This window comes from Toxorhynchites rutilus, chromosome 2 (genome assembly GCF_029784135.1).
Source record: "Toxorhynchites rutilus septentrionalis strain SRP chromosome 2, ASM2978413v1, whole genome shotgun sequence".
NCBI lineage: Eukaryota > Metazoa > Arthropoda > Insecta > Diptera > Culicidae > Toxorhynchites > Toxorhynchites rutilus.
Window position 1 is genome coordinate 288111399 of NC_073745.1, and position 10271 is coordinate 288121669.

The 10271-nt window shown below is 39.8% G+C and overlaps 1 pseudogene; it reads left to right on the plus strand.

The window, feature by feature from the left end:
- The first annotated feature begins 9902 nt into the window (after window positions 1-9902).
- Window positions 9903-9983, plus strand: LOC129772345 (U4 spliceosomal RNA; annotated as a pseudogene).
- Window positions 9984-10271: the final 288 nt, after the last annotated feature.

Here is a 10271-nt window from a genome sequence, read left to right on the forward strand (position 1 = left end):
CAAACTTCTACGCTTCATTTGTTCATATTCCACGAATGAGATCGTTTCCTTCGCAATGTTCGCAACGTGTTAATATGCTTGCCATTTCATGTTCATGAAATGTTATTGCTCATAATTGCTTATAATTTCCAATAACTTTTCCAAACGCATCATTATGGTAAAAATATATGTTTAGGAGTTACGTTAAAAAACATTTGAAGCCATGTGGGTTAGTATTCATAATTTGTGATTGTTCTGTAACTCGATTGATTTCTTGGTACCTTTGAATTATTTTACAAGCATTTTTCTCTCCATAACTCGATGCACTTCTAACTCAACGGTCCGGAAAACGAATATACTCTTGTTTTGACCTCCGGTTTAATGATACTCGCTCTAAATGACCAAAGAAAGTGTTAGAAGCTATGATCGTATCAGAGTGATCTGGCGGTAGTAAAAGAGCATAGAATGCGAAAACAAAAACAGAAACGGAAGTGAAAACGGAAACGCTTAACTCTCAACTCTCAACTCTCAACTCTCAACTCTCAACTCTCAACTCTCAACTCTCAACTCTCAACTCTCAACTCTCAACTCTCAACTCTCCACTCTCCACTCTCCACTCTCCACTCTCCACTCTCCACTCTCCACTCTCCACTCTCCACTCTCCACTCTCCACTCTCCACTCTCCACTCTCCACTCTCCACTCTCCACTCTCCACTCTCCACTCTCCACTCTCCACTCTCCACTCTCCACTCTCCACTCTCCACTCTCCACTCTCCACTCTCCACTCTCCACTCTCCACTCTCCACTCTCCACTCTCCACTCTCCACTCTCCACTCTCCACTCTCCACTCTCCACTCTCCACTCTCCACTCTCCACTCTCCACTCTCCACTCTCCACTCTCCACTCTCCACTCTCCACTCTCCACTCTCCACTCTCCACTCTCCACTCTCCACTCTCCACTCTCCACTCTCCACTCTCCACTCTCCACTCTCCACTCTCCACTCTTCACTCTCCACTCTTCACTCTCCACTCTCCACTCTCCACTCTCCACTCTTCACTCTTCACTCTACACTCTCCATTCTCCACTCTCCACTGCGATTTGAGAGTTGAGAGTTGGGAGTTGAGCCAACTCTCAACTCTCAGATCGCAGCTCGCAGAGGACCTCCTTGGGATGCTTCTGTAGGGCCTACTTCATAATAGCCCAGTATTCTTCGATGGGTGTTAGTTCGGTGCGTTGGGGGGTTCATGTCTTTGGGTACGAAAGTGACCCCGTTGACTTCGTACCACTTCAGGACATCCTTTGAATAGTGGCATGAAGCTAGATCCGCCCAGAAGATCGTAGGGACCTCGTGTTGCTTCAACATAGGAAGCAGACGCTTCTGTAGACCCTCCTTGAGGTAGATCTGCCCGTTTACAGTCCCGGTAGTAACGAACGGTGCACTCCGTTTGCCACATGAGCGGATCGCTTGCCAAATCATGTATTTCTTGGCAAACTTTGAAAATTTATACTTCCTTACTACCTCCTGAACCCATGAGCTATAGGTGGAGCAGATGGTAGAGTTTGCGAGCGTAGTGCGTGATAGCATGCGCTGCCATAGCTACTTCTCGAATTGTGACGTTCATTTTTGTGTTTACATTCAATTGCCTTCTACATCCATGCTACAACGCTATTTTCAACAAGTTTCTTATCAGTTAAAAACAGATATTTTTTGAAAATCCCGCCGAATATGAGTATAATGTGGTGGTGTGCAGTGGATATTTGTGAAATCATGTCGGAGAAGATGAATGAAAATGATTTTTTTGTGTGCGTTTTTCACTCTCTAACCATTATAGAAACAAAGAAATTTTCATCATTTTCGCGATAATATGACAATATTTTTAAGGTTCACAGCGTCGATGTATGTGATTCGAGAAAATCGTTTACAATCAAGCAACATTTCATTGAAAATTCTGCGATTCCTGAGGACTAAGAATACAACTGTTCTCTGGACCTTTTTACCCCTTAAATGATGGAAATAAGTCACAGTACAGTTATCATCTATTAAAAAGCAATCAGTTACAAGATTTCATGAGCAAATTTGCTCATTGCATCATGAAACTGTGCGTAGAACATTGTTTTGTTTTTTCCATATAGATTCCATATTGAATGCAAATAATGACGACACCATATTTTGTTTACCAATCCAAATATACTATGCCTAGTGCTCCACCTCATATGTATCTCATTGCTCCGGAACAACAAACTTATACTAAGTGGTGAAAAACAGTAAATCCGCAAGCTGCCAGAAGTCCGCCTTGGCGTATGTTCCGTATCAATGATGAGACAATGAGGCTCCGTCAGCATCTGGGTGTACAGTTTCCGGGCCCCAGTTTCCAGCGTATTTTGTCGTCCGTCACGATTTGAAACCTTCTACACTTTGCACGTATGTAGTCCACTCTGGACGAAACACTTGGACAGATTCAACTTTTTGTCACAAATATAAATTAGATTAGTACTGGGTCTCAAAAAATGAAATTCGGAAATATAAAAAAAATGTATCGCAACACTTTCAAAATTAAAAAAAAAAAATCTGGAAAGAGATGAACATAGATAGGTGCAGAAACACATTTTTTTTAATCTGTATTATAGTGATTTTCAACTCAATTTGGCTGGTTCGTCACTTTTACTTCCATTTTTGGAAGAATGTCGGGAGTGAGAATTGAATTCGTGACCTTTAGCGTGAGAGGCATGGATGATACCACTACGCCAGATCGCCTCCACCACAGAAACACTATTAAAAGCAAATTAGAGCAGTACTAAATCTTTAAATCCCAAAAAAAATCAAAAATTTCAAGATTTTTTTGGGTATCTTAATTTTTGATGATTTTTTTTTATTTTTTGATAATGTTTCATATCGGCTACACATTTCGACCGGAATGTTGCGAATTTAGCGTTGAATGTTGTCTCTGAGCTCTGCTATAGTTGTTGGCTTGTTGGAATAGACCAGTGACTTGACATAGCTCCATAAAAAGAAATCCAATGGCGTCAAATAGCCTGAACGAGGCGGCCAATCGAGAGGTCCTTTTTTTGAAATGACACAATTATCAAACTTAGCCCAATATATTTTCGCATAATACGCCACAATGAGGCTTCTCGCTGGCACGGAAATGCCAATGAATGTATGGGAAAAAATCGACCCGAAAATTTCAAAAAGTTACCCTATACAAGATGTTTACCACCTCGAAAAAACAGGAAGTGGGTTATATCTATGGTATAACCGCAAGGGTGACGTAGGACTATCGTTGATTTAGAGATCATTTGTTTGAAGTTGAATCTAAATCCATCCTGAATGAATGAATAAATAAATATTTGGGTGACTTCAAAAACGAGAGTGTTACTTTGAAGACTCAAGGTTTTATGCATCCAATATTGGATACAAAAAACCTTGTTCTGAAGAATAATCTTCAGAAGCTTTCCTGTTAACTGCACTTGATTGACAAATCACAAAACCAAATGTATGTGATCGCAGTGTTATATGGATAGAAAACATTAAAATAAACTCGCTTGAATGTAATTTTCAATTCCAAGGGGAACTGGCAGATTATTTTTCAGCAACGATCATTTCTTTCCATGTTTCCTCTCGATAACCAGCAAACGAAAAGAGTTGCGCGCGTGTATGTGTGTGTGTGTGGCGGCTGCTTCTATGTCTTCCCGAGGAACCGTATTTCGATGCTGATACTCTCTTGGTCACCTTCTCTTCTCCTTCTGATCGATCGGCTCTTCTGCGCTCCCTCACAGTTAAAACAAACTGATTGCATTTCAGGTCAGGTCAAGCCAGGTAATGAATACCTCGATCCCTCGCCGTTCAGCTCGTTCAGTAACGATGTTGTCTTGTCGATGTCCTCAGGCGTCGTGCACAAATTACGTAACGCAAAAATCTGGATTTTGAACCTCCCCCCCCCTTTCGTAACGCAATTTCCTATCTCTAATAAACAGAAAGTAACGCAACATCTAACCCCTCCCCCCTTATCGCGTTACGTAATTTGTGCACGACGCCTCACGAAAAATGAATGGGTTTCACCACCAGAATATCATTTCAGTATGCTTTTCGTGCGTGATTGAATCGAGAGAAGGTGTGGTTTACGATGGCAATTTGGAAGGCAAACTAGAGGAGAATGAACTTTCTGAGTATGAAAATTTCGGCGACTGAGCAATAATCGATTGAAAATTATATAATTTTGGCGATACGAAACATTTTCCGTTTTTCATGTTATGCATCCATTATTGGATACGAAAATATCCTACTGATGGGAAAGAATAATCTTCAGAAGCCTTCCAGCTAATTACACTTGATTGAAAAATTACGAAATCAAATGTATTTGGTCGCTGTGTTCGCCATATAATTAAAAAACATTAAAATAAACTCTTTCGCATGGATGTATTCTTCAATTCCCAGGGAACTGGCAGATTATTTTTAGCAACGATTAGATCTTTCCGGAATTTTCTCGATGCTGTATGGCATCCAAACGAAAGTTCTCGTTTCAGTTTGGCCTGCAAAAAACTTTTCTGAACTCTAATCCATCAAATTTGGAGCCCTGAAAAGGGCCGTTGATTATATGCTAAGCTAATATAGCACCCTCTCCTTGGATTCGACGGGCCAGCTGAATGTCCTTGGGCATGATGTGACGCGTTTTACGTGGATAGCACACAAATTGGTATCTTCGAATAAGCCTCCTGCAGCGTCATAACCGCGGAACTTTGGAAGGGCAAGTCGGTTTTGAAGTCCTGAGCAATTCCACGAACCAAATGCTGCAAAGGTAGCTTGCGGATCAGCAATTCGGTCGACTTCTGATAGCGATGAATTTCACGCAAAGTTCCCGGTCGATAGCGATGTGGCTTCTCCACCTATCCTGCTACTGGTGCGCTTATCCGAGCTGCTTTCGTGTGCCTTACCACTGAAAGACTAACCTGCTATCTGCTTGGTCTCAAACAAACGAGTCGTCACGGTGCGAGAGTAGAGTAAGAAATGAACGAAAGCAAAGGAAGCGTCATTTTATAACCTGTTTTCGAAGCTATCATTAAGCTATTGAAACAATTTTCCGACTCAATAAATAGCAATCATATAACTCTTGGACATTTTATCTTTTGTATGAAATGATTATCACTGTTCCGTCGATCCGAAGCAGAATGAATCACGCATAAAGAAGGAATGGATTTTTTCTTGGAATTTACTCAGCAAAAATAATGCCCTTTCCCAACACTTAAAAACGACAAACGGTAAACAGTTTCATTAAAGTGATTTCTTCGATATGGGGATATATTCACTACATCATGTCATGTATTTCATATTCTTCATTATGAAATCCATATCCATGGCACCTATCGGTATCGAATTATCATCGACACCACGATTTTCGCTAAATGCTCCTTTCAGTTCGGCCTGTAAAAAACTTTTCTGAACTCTAATCCATCAAATTTGGAGCCCTGAAAAGGGCTGTTGATTATATGCTAAGCTAATATAGCACGCTCTCCTCGGATACGATGGGCCAGCTGGATGTTTTGCATGGATAGCACACAAATTGGTATCTTCGAATAAGCCTCCTGCAGCGTCATAACCGCGGAACTTTGGAAGGGCAAGTCGGTTTTGAAGTCCTGAGCAATTCCACGAACCAAATGCTGCAAAGGTAGCTTGCGGATCAGCAATTCGGTCGACTTCTGATAGCGACGAATTTCATGCGAAGTTCCCGGTCGATAGCGATGTGGCTTCTTCACGCTTCCTGCGGCTGGTGCGCTTATCCGAGCTGCTTTCGTGGTGCCTTACCACCGAAGAACTAACGAGCTGTCTGCTTAGTCCCGATGAAACGAGTCCTCACGGTGCGAGAGTAGAGTAAGAAATGAACGAAAGCAAGGGAAGTGTCGTTTTATAAAACATAAAAGAATCGAATGTAAACCCCACCCTCTTTATTGTATAAGCTTACTGTATACTCACGAATATAATAAGGGTGGGATTTAGATTCTATACTTTTATGGTTTATAAAATGACGCTTCCTTTGCTTTCGTTCATTTCTTACTCTACTCTCGCACCGTGAGGACTCGAGCTCGTTAGTCTTTCGCAGACAGCTCGTTAGTCATTCGGTGGTAAGGCACACGAAGTCAGCTCGGATAAGCGCACCAGTAGCAGGATAGGTGGAGAAGCCACATCGCTATCGACCGGGAACTTTGCGTGAAATTCATCGCTATCAGAAGTCGACCGAATTGCTGATCCGCAGCTACCTTTGCAGCATTTGGATCGTGGAATTGCTCAGGACTTCAAAACCGACTTGCGCTTCCAAAGCTCCGCGGCTATGACGCTGCAGGAGGCTTATTCGAAGATACCAATTTGTGTGCTATCCATGCAAAACGCGTCACATCATGCCCAAGGACATCCAGCTGGCCCATCGTTTCCGAGGAGAGCGTGCTATATTAGCTTAGCATATAATCAACGGCCCTTTTCAGGGCTCCAAATTTGATGGATTAGAGTACAGAAAAGTTTTTTACAGGCCGAACTGAAAGGAGCATTTAGCGAAAATCGTGGTTTCGATAATAAGTCGTTACCGATAGGTGCCATGGATATGGATTTCTTAATGAAGAATATGAAATACATGACATGATGTAGTGAATATATCCGAAGAAATCACTTTGGTGAAATTGCATTATAAAATTATTTGTGTACGAATGCCGCAATCGATAGTCGACTCTAATTTGCGTTGGGTAATTTCCTCGGAGGACTCGATTCCTCCTTTGAACATTAATAATCTCTTTCTGGCAAAACGATGTGGTATGAATCACATTATTTGAATGATAGAATGAAGAAGTTTTCTGCCAATTTCCTTCAACCTCCAAACGTATCTTTCTCCCGTTTGTCGTTTTCGCGTTCGCTAATCCTTTCTCACAACACCCATTTCTCGTTTGAGAAATTGTTGAGTAAACATTGTTTGCCAGTGCGCGTAGAGCGGGAATTCCTAAAGATTCATTGCACCTCTAATAAATTGCCGAAAGACGTGGTCTTACGTTGATCACACTTGATTGAAAAAATCCAAAACGAAATGTATTTGGTCGCAGCATTATATGAGTAGAAAGCAAATAATCGCTCAAAAATGACTTGATTTTCGCGATGTGAAACTTTTTCCGTTTTTCATGATGGGGAGAAAAATATTCAGAAACTTTCCTGTTAATTGCGATTGATTGAAAAATAACAAAACCAAATGTATTTGGTTGCAGTGTTATATGGATAGAAAACATTAAAATAAACTCTTTCGCATGAATGTATTTTTCAATTCCCAGGGGAACTGGCAGATTATTTTTCAGCAACGATGATAGCAACGAGAATTCCGCGCGTGTATGTGTGTGTGTGTGTGTGGCGGCTGCTCCGATGTTTCAAGCGGAACCGTGGCATCACTCTCCTCCTGATGGATTCCCTTTTGGCCTTAGGTGCACAAACAGGCTCTTGGTGACACCGTTCATCAGCGCTTTCATGATAAACGAAATTAGCTTCACAACAACAGCGACAACATGCTCCAATCGCTGTTCAATCATAACTGAGTGGGTTTACGAGCGGCGCTCGCTTATATACCGATTGGTGATTTCAATAGCCTGTTTTGAAAGCAATTTTAAGACTATTGAAACAAGTTTTTGGATGAAAAAGTAACAAGTATATGACGCGTAGACATTTTATCTTTCAAATGAAGTGTTTATCATACCATTTCGTTCAGTTGTTTAAGAGATATTAACGCTCAAAATCTCGGTCTCCAGCGTAACGCTTTCGTTCTCGAAACTTTGGTTTTACACCCCGGTATAGAAATGAAAGACGTAGTCCTACGTCAAAACATCCTAGGCCAAATATTAGCTCAATCGGACTTAGGGGAAAGTGACGCTAAGCGGTCAAAGTTTGAGTTTTTTGAAACCGAAAAATCACCCAAGGGTAAAGGAAATCGGGGTTTTCGCAAAAAAAAGGTCTTAGAATTGCACGAAACATCAAGCTTTACAGTTATCTCAAAAATGGTTTTTTTTTTCTTAAAAATCGACTTTTTAGACGGAAAACGACCAAGCGCAAAAAAAAAATTTTTTTTTACAAATTTTTTTTTAAAGATAACAGTAAATCTCGACGAGTAATGCAATTTTTAGATATTTGGCACCAAAATTTTTTTTTGAAAACCCCAATTTTCGGTGATTTTTCGTTTTAAAAAAAAAACTCAAATTTTTACGTCTATGACACTAATAAATGAAGTTCTAGTGAGCTAATATTTTGCAAATGGTATATTATCGTGCAAACCAACATTTCACAGCAAGTTCCGAATGAAAAATCGAGAAAACTATTTTTATCGGTTCCCAAAACCATACGTTTCGTTTCGTATTCCGAAAAAAACATGCATGTTTCATGCAATTTTAAGACCTTTGGCATCAAAATTTTTTTTTTTTAAAACTCGATTTCCCTCCCCCCTTGGGTGATTTTTCTATTTTCAAAAAACTCAAACTTTGACCACTTAGCGCCACTTTCCCCTAAGTCCGATTGAGCTAATATTTTGCATAGGGTGTTTTTTCGAGGTGGTGAACATTTTTTATGAGGTAACTTTTTGGAATTATAGATGACCATTTTCATTGGCACCCTAACGTACACTTTGTCCAACTTCTAAAAGGCCACCCTTATTATGGTTCGTTGCAACACAAACAGTTAGAATTTCAACAAGATACATTCATACATTGTTGAATGCTTAGAATAAAGTATATTGAACGTCAATTTTGTTCAAAAGAGTTGTTTGTTTATTTATTGTGCTCAAATATGATAATTTTAGCTGTCCAGTTTCTATAAGACCATTTCAAAGTTCATAAGTATTATCAATGAAAAATCCAAAACGATCAGCTGATTTACATGTTGTAGAGGGTCACTCTGGTCTGCGATTAATAAAACACCGTTTTATTACACGTAATATAACTTCTTTTATTTAAACACTCCGCAGCTGCATCTAACCATCTCAGCGTACTTTCACCGACTACCCCGTCTCTTTTCTCTCGCTTCCTAACCAAGGTCCCTACAGTTCTGAGTAGGTAATGCATCTCAAGATGTCGTAATTGTATTGTATCGTGAGTAGAACCCTACACATGTCAATAATTGGCAACCTTGACATTTGGGCTAATAACTTGGAAAATTCGTGTTGGAACACTATTTACCGATTTCTGCTGAAAGGATTTCTCGATATTTTTCCATGTTTTGCGAGCTTGAACTCTTCAATCGTGGTGTACCGTTTTCACTCAAGGTAGATTCTGCGTATAAGGGTCCCTCTAAGATTTTCAACAGGATTCAAGTCTGGAGAGTGAGCCAGTCTGTTCAAAAAATTTAGTTTTTGGTCCTTAATCCATGGCTTAGTTTCCTTACTGGTATGAATAGTAGTATTGTTTGGTTGGAATGTGATTTTTTGTGACTAACCACTCAGAAACGGTAGGAGAGAGTATTCCAGAAAATGTATGTAATCCTTGAATAATGTGAAAGCTATCTTGACCTTTCCCGTTGCACAGAATCGCACCCAAACCATGCACGAGCCTCGACCAAAATTCCTGGTTGAAAAATACTTTTACTTCTTCCGTAAATAACGCCAGTACACGTTGGAACCATCCAAAATTAACTTTTTGACGTAGGACTACGTCTTTCATTTCTATATTGGGGTGTAAGTTCAAAGTTTCGAAAACGAAAACGTTACGCCGGAGAACGAGATTTTGAGCGTTAACAGCTCCTAAACAACTGAACGAAATGGTATGATATACACTTCATTCGAAAGATAAAATGTCTACGCGTTCTATGCTTGTTACTTTTTGATCGGATTGATGGGATTTGTTTGTAATTGAATTCGTAAATTGTTTCATTCATTCACTAGCTTAATCAATAATTTAATCAATACATACACAAGATAGCTCTGCGCAGCAGCGATATCGTACCCAATGAGGAACATCCTAGGTGCGATTATTGCTAATTGAAAAAAACACAAATGATTACTAAGTCAACGGCAGTTCTACGTCAACCTTGCGGTTATAGCATAGGTATAACCCATCCATAGTTTTTTTTTTGTCAGTGAAGATAAACTATACATTAAGGGGGTATTCTAGTGTAGAGGCACGCATTTCGGACGTTTTTTCGAATTCCATAAAAATAAAACAAAGATTACATTCAGTATCATTATTTGTTCATATATCTTTCAACAATAAAACAAAAATTGAACTGAGAAAAAATATTAATAACTAGAATAGTTAAGAGCTGATGAAGTGAGAGGCTTGAAAAAAA